Below are 6,697 nucleotides of genomic sequence, written 5' to 3'. Positions count from 1 at the left end.
TGTTTGTGTGCCGTACGCTTTGGGCAAAACACAAATGCAGCAGCTCAGTCTGCACACAGCCGATGAGGGCTGATGTTTTTCTGCATGCACTGCAGTTACAGACGGTTTTTTCTTTCCTACGACAGAGGAAACTCAGCCTTTATATTCTGTCTACGATACACGGTGAAAGTCGGGGCTCATGACTCTTTCATTTGTTTTCCATGAGTGTTCTCACCCCACTCGGTGCCTTTGGACGCCTGAATTATTTATCTAACATACGGAAAGAAATGCGAAGGGATACAAGGACAATGAAAATGGATAGAGCTTAGTGTGAGACACAAATGCACCCAAACAGATTCAAATGTCAGACATCAGCCCCAAACTCACACAGATGTTTATGTAAGTGAACTCTAATGCAGATACACACAACACAACAATGATGCATGGTTCAGTGGCTAAGGGAGCCTGAAATCATTTACATGCCTAGAGATAACTTTGGTTTTCTATATTTGGAACACTGGACTGCATGAATTAACAGGAGAAAGAGACCTAAGGGAAGAGACAGAAAGAGAGAGAGAGAGAGAGAGAGAGAGAGGAGTGGTGAGGATTTCTCTGGAGGAGGGAGGTTAATGTACCCGTTAACTGATTACATGTGAGCTGTGAGGGGAACAAAAAGTGACGCACTGTTGAAGAGGAGACGAGTTCAGGGACCAAGACGTCAAAACAGCAGCTTGTTGTGATGTGGTAGCATCACAGTAATAGGCTACCTGTCAGGCGCTTGTGAAAAGTGCAGATTCTTAGATAAAATGTGACCATCAGAGGGTGTTTAGAGGAGGATGTCACAGTAATCATGGTAACACGGCTGGTAGTAACACAGGTACAATGTGATAACATGATTATGATGATATTTAATCAATAATTACACAAGTCAGATGTGAATACTATGGAAGGAGAGTTCCACAACAACGTTAACTATCAATAGCATCAACAGCTTAGTGAGCATTTACTTATTAATTAATAAAATGAAAATTAAGTTGAATATGTTTGTCTGCTCTGTAATGGTGTTTTTAATATTATGCACTTTTTTACACACAATTATTTTTGGGGTCACGTCTGTCATTATGCAGTAGTTGTAATAGTAGAACTAATACAGCCATTAGATAAACTGCAGTAATTCAATTTTACACATGGTGACCGGATTAAACAAATTACATTTAATGTCTTAAGTATTTACTGTAGAGATGCTGGCAGGGAAATTTGTAACCTTTGGTCAGAGCTGTGTGCAGTCTTTGTGCTAAATTAAGCTAACTGGCTGCTGGCTCCTTTTTACTGCACAGACATTACAGTGTTATCGATCTTCTCATTTATTCTCTGAAAGGAAGCAAAGAACTGTAAACTGGAAGTTTTACAGTTTTTTTTTTTTTTTAAGGCTGGAGCTGATGTACATCATTATACAAATACACGTGTATTTAAACATGTCACTTAACAATTACTTTGACTAAAGTTTGCAGTAGGTTGTTGGTTTAACTTTGCTTAGTGATTCAAAACACTTTTTCCTGCACTTTTTTTTTTTACTGCAGCTACCAACTGTTTTGACATTCATAACCTAAAAGGGAATGATATTGATAGATAGATTTTAGGTGGAGTACGAGGTATTTTTAGTTGGACAGAGCTGCAGAGTTTTTCACAGCAACAAAGCAGACCTTACACATTACACAACTCTCCACTGCACTTGACAGACATGTTTTTGTTCAGGAACCTGTGATAATTCTCCTGGTTGCAGCAAATCTGGCCACATTCTGCCTGTTTTATTCATTAACCTCACAGTGAACTGAAACAGCATCTTGTTATGAGCATTTCAAAATTATAGTGGAACAGCCACTAATCATGTCCGACAGCAAGAAAATACCAAGGCATGCACACATACCAGAATATTCAGAGCGTGCACAGTCCGCTTCTGAGAGTTTCTCACTAAACTGAATTTTGATGATATAATGAAACTGTGCTAAATAATGAAATAAATACTGAAGTGACCATTTAAGGAGATTATGGTGCAAAGTGAGACGGGAAGCCTTGATGAAGGAAGAGCTGGAGCTGAATCATTTGTATACGCAAGTAGCAAAATGAGAACGATAGAGACAAGAAGAGAGAAAGTAAGGATGAAAGAGGAAAAAGAAAGAAATAGAGAGAGAAATCTACTTAGAGGATGAGAGGCGGTGGATGGGATGGGGGTCTCAGGCTTTTTGGCAGTTAAAGTGATTAATACTCTCCTGCCAAGGATGTGGTAGAAGCGGGGGGAAGCTCAGTTAATGGAGCCAGATTAAGAATAATTGCTGCTCAGGCAGTTTGTCTGTAAAGGACCCAGAGAAGCTGAGAACACCCAGAAGATAGAAGAGAGGAGATGCAGAGGTTATTTGCACAAAGTGATGATACACAGAGAAGAGAGCGAGGAGGGAGGGTGGAAAGGGAAAGAAGAATGGATGGATGAAAAACAAAACACTGAGCAGAAGAGTGAAGGAGCAAGTATATTGAAAAATTACATTAAAAATGCTTTTAAATCCTGCTCCTCTGTTTCCTTCGCACAAATCCAGTCTTGCATTCGTCCTTGACTGTGTTTTTAATAAAGACATGATTCAGAAAAAGAGTACAGCTCCTTGTCCATCAATTTCACCTCTGTTTCCACCTCCAAGTAAGTTTTTCACTATGAAAAAACATCCTTTGACTTTTAATTGACTCAAAAATGAACAAGAGATGCAACAATTTGCTTTATTAGTTTTATATGTTTTTTCATTTTATGAATAAGAAAAAGTTAAGAAACAATGAAAACGAATTAAAATTTCAGTGCTGCAATAATACACATGCATGTATTGCTAAGCATTTGCTAAAGGATGGTAACAAGACCACACATATTTCAGCTGATATTGACATTAGCTGTGTTTGATTTGGTTATTGTTTCATTTTATTGTAAATTTTCTGCTCAGATTTCAGTACTTTACTACTAAAAGGCACAAAATCATCATTTTGTTTAATGTTTTTAACAGTTTTGACAACATTTGTTTGCAGATAAATGCTGTAGCAGTGATGTAGAGTAAATGAGAAAAGAGGTCACAGATCTTGGAAGAAGTGGTCACTCAATGCACTTTGTGTAAATGTGAAGTTGACAAGCTGAAGCAAAGATAACCTTGAGCTGTGGTTGTTCGCCAGAAACCTGAAATAAATCACAACAATGAAAATATACATGTTTGAATGTGCAGGTAGGATTTCCCTGCATGCTCTGCTCAAAGGCCCTTAATGTACGTATCTGGTGCAGGTAACTGTTGTGTGACACAATGGATAAAGAGTCAGACCTGTGACTTCCTATATGGTTTTCTCTATTCTTTAATAGTTTGCACAGCCTGAACAGCAAAATGGTTCAATATTTGCAGTTATGACTGGATGTAAAACATGCAGGGGAGCTAGCTTCTCTGCATGTATTGCAGTGCGTTAGTGTTGATTTACATACACAGACCTCCACGCAGCAGCATCGTTTGAGGACACATTCATGTGACGTCATCTCTAACAGGAATATCTGCTCAGACAGGGAGGGAACAGAGAGAAAGAGGGAAGAGATGAGGAATGAGAACATCACGTCTGAGGTTGAACCATGGCAAAGTGAGAACTTAAGTGAAATGGTTTCCCAAGGGAGGGAGACAGAGAGGCAGAGAGGAGGACACCTCACCCGTCTGATTTCTCCTGTAAGAAGACAAAAGTGTGAGAGGAGGGCGTAAGAAAAGGGCCAACTTAAAAAGTAAAGGGCACACAGAGGAAAGAGATATGATAGTGAAAAAAGAAATGTAGTGAGAAAAGGCAGCAGTGTTTTTACCAGCATGGTCCTCGCTTAGCCTGCTCTGACGGACTTGTCATCCTGAAAACCTGAATGATTTATTAAAGCGAGGAGTGGCAGAGAGAACGGGGCAGCCAGGCAAGCTCTGATTAACTAGGGGAGTGAGGGAGAACAAGCACTTCTCTATTATTCATTACTCCACAGGAGTACACACACATACACACACAGTGAAAGCGCATGGCCGAGGTAGGGAAAGAAAACAGAAACAGAAGTGGACATTTTTGCAGGCTGTTTATTCTAGTTTGTTGGTTTCCCCTATAGTGTGTGCCCTTGGTCCAGGACTGACTGGGCTCAGTGAATCTCTGTTTCTGCAGGGCCACTGATCTGTCTGCCCACCTCAGTGTCTGAGAGAGAGTGGAGCTTGCATGCAAAAATACAGGCACATACACATATACGCAGATCCTCAAAGGCAGATTGCTGGCTGTCACATACAATATTTACAAATATATGGAGACATCACAGCAGTTCTGGTCTGAACAGTTGGAAAATAGATATGACATATGGCATGATTGCATCCATCACCCAACTTTTGTCACAGCCATGTAGTCCCACAAAGCCACACACACACATTACGCTGTGTAGTGTCTCAAAATAATGCGGCATAGCTCTTGCTGAGAGCACAGTATAAGACTCGTGTTGCTTGTCCAACAGAATCACTCTCCTCACATACCCTTTCTTGCCAGTTTGTCTGTTCAACAAATTGTCCGAAAACTGGCAACAGAGGAATAATAACGTCAGTTCATGAGTATGTGAGTGTTTTCAACAAAAACTCCAAACAAAAATATGAACTTAATCCCTCCTTTAACATATTTTTTTTCTCTGTTTTGGACATAATCAGAACAGATTTCAGATCCTAATACCTGATTCTACTTGCTGCCAGTCAGGGCAGGTTTAATGGAGCACATTTGACATGGTTGAGTGGTTTTTAGATTATCTTTGCAGTCCTCTGGCAGGAATCCCATCAAAATGAAAATTGTGTGGTGTGCTCAGGAAGATATTCCATTCCCTCTGTCACACACTCTATTTCTCTCCATTCAGTATTGCCATTTTCCTATGTCATTGTCTCAGCCCTGTTTTCCTGTAGTGCCTCCCCACCTCTGCCCTTAAATTCAAACCAGAAAAACCAATCAGCTCTCAGTGCTCTTATGTTTTTATCTAACCGAAGCAGTTGAGGTCAGGCCTGTTCTGGTCAGACCCTGATGAGCCAAAAAGACTGGCTCCCATAATGGTCAGTGTATCTGAAATCACACTGTGTATGTGTGTAGGTGGAGGCCGTGAGGCAGAAATGAATGAAGTGTAGATAATGAGATAAAAATAAAAATGGGCAACCGCGCTGCAGACTGGGCAAGTAACAGCATTCCTGCACCACCCTGAACCAGCAGACCACGTCAATAACAGTTCATTTTGCTCCATCATGGTTTTAATGGGGATCAAATGAGTTCTGCTCGAACAGAAACACTGTTCAGCACAAAACACCTCAGGGCTGCAGATTTAATTCTTTCTCAGTGCAGCACTGAGCTATGAGGAGAAAGCCTTGAGCGTGACTGAATGTTTGTATCTTGTGGTATGAGCCCAAGCAAAATGTGCATTTGTGGTTACGGTGAGGGCCACGTATGAGATATAGTCATCAGAAAAACAGAAACCCCTTCACACAGTCTAATGCATTTTAACGCAGCAGTTCTGCCTCATCCAAAAAAATCACAAATTCAGTGTGTGTTGAGGACTGGATTGTACTTAACTGCTACCTGCAACAGTTAAATATTGATAATATTAATTTAAATAAACAGCTCCCAAAGCCCAAAGCAACATCTACTGACTGCGACTTGTCATGCGTTTCAGGTGTCTACAGCTTGTGAAAGGTTAGATCAAGCAATGAAAGCCAGTGGCTCCAGTGTCCAATTAAAATGACTGAGACAGAAAATATTAAAAGTTTTATCTCCTTCATGCAAATAACCATATGTAACCTGATGAAGTGCACCTTCTTATGCATCCTTTAGTTAAGGAGCTATTTCTTCCTGGAACCCCACTGAATGAAATATTCATAGGTCACATTATATCACCTCCATAGTTGAGTTGTTGACATAGATCAAAAAAATGTTTTATAAATGACTATGAAACTTAAAAGGGAGGTTTTTCTTCTATTGCCTTCAGCTGAAGGCCAACAGCAGATCTGTTTCAGCTGCATTAGATATGCTGCCTTAGACCAGTGACAGTTCAGTCCACTTAAGTCACCTGAATGATTCACCACATTACCTCAGCTCCCAACAGCTACACACCACAGAGTGTGTAACTAAACTGTGAATGCGTGTCTCTGTATGTGTTTTATAATCTACATAAAATGAAAACACATTAAAAACAGCAACAGCACTGAGTTTCAAGTAATGTTGACACTAATCTTCCTCATGCAATCTGATGAAGCATGCAAGCGTTGGTGTGTTTTTTAATACCAGTGGGGGAGCGACAGTCTGCAGATCAAAAGGCTTGAGTCAGACTTAATTAAAAAATATTAATCATGTGTGTAGGTTTTTAGTAATTACACTTGTGCATACTAGTGAAGCTAATTGGTTCATTAAGGATCACAGCAGTCACTTGGGTGCTCTGTTGTCACAATTCCCGCCCAGGTTCCATTAATGTCAGTCAAATCCTGACTTCCTGAGGCCCCTGAACTGAAATCCTCCGTCCATCCACCCGATGCCTCCAAACTTGCTCCCAGTTAGTCCAGACACTTTTTACACAAGCAAATTCTGCCTGGTTGTGACCACATTGTTTCAGTGGAGTTATCTTCTCATATTATTATTATTCATTATTATTTCTTCTAATAATGTTACTGCTTCT

Source organism: Anabas testudineus, chromosome 13 (assembly GCF_900324465.2).
Source record: "Anabas testudineus chromosome 13, fAnaTes1.2, whole genome shotgun sequence".
In the NCBI taxonomy this organism is placed as follows: domain Eukaryota; kingdom Metazoa; phylum Chordata; class Actinopteri; order Anabantiformes; family Anabantidae; genus Anabas; species Anabas testudineus.
Note: the sequence above shows the minus strand (reverse complement) of the source record.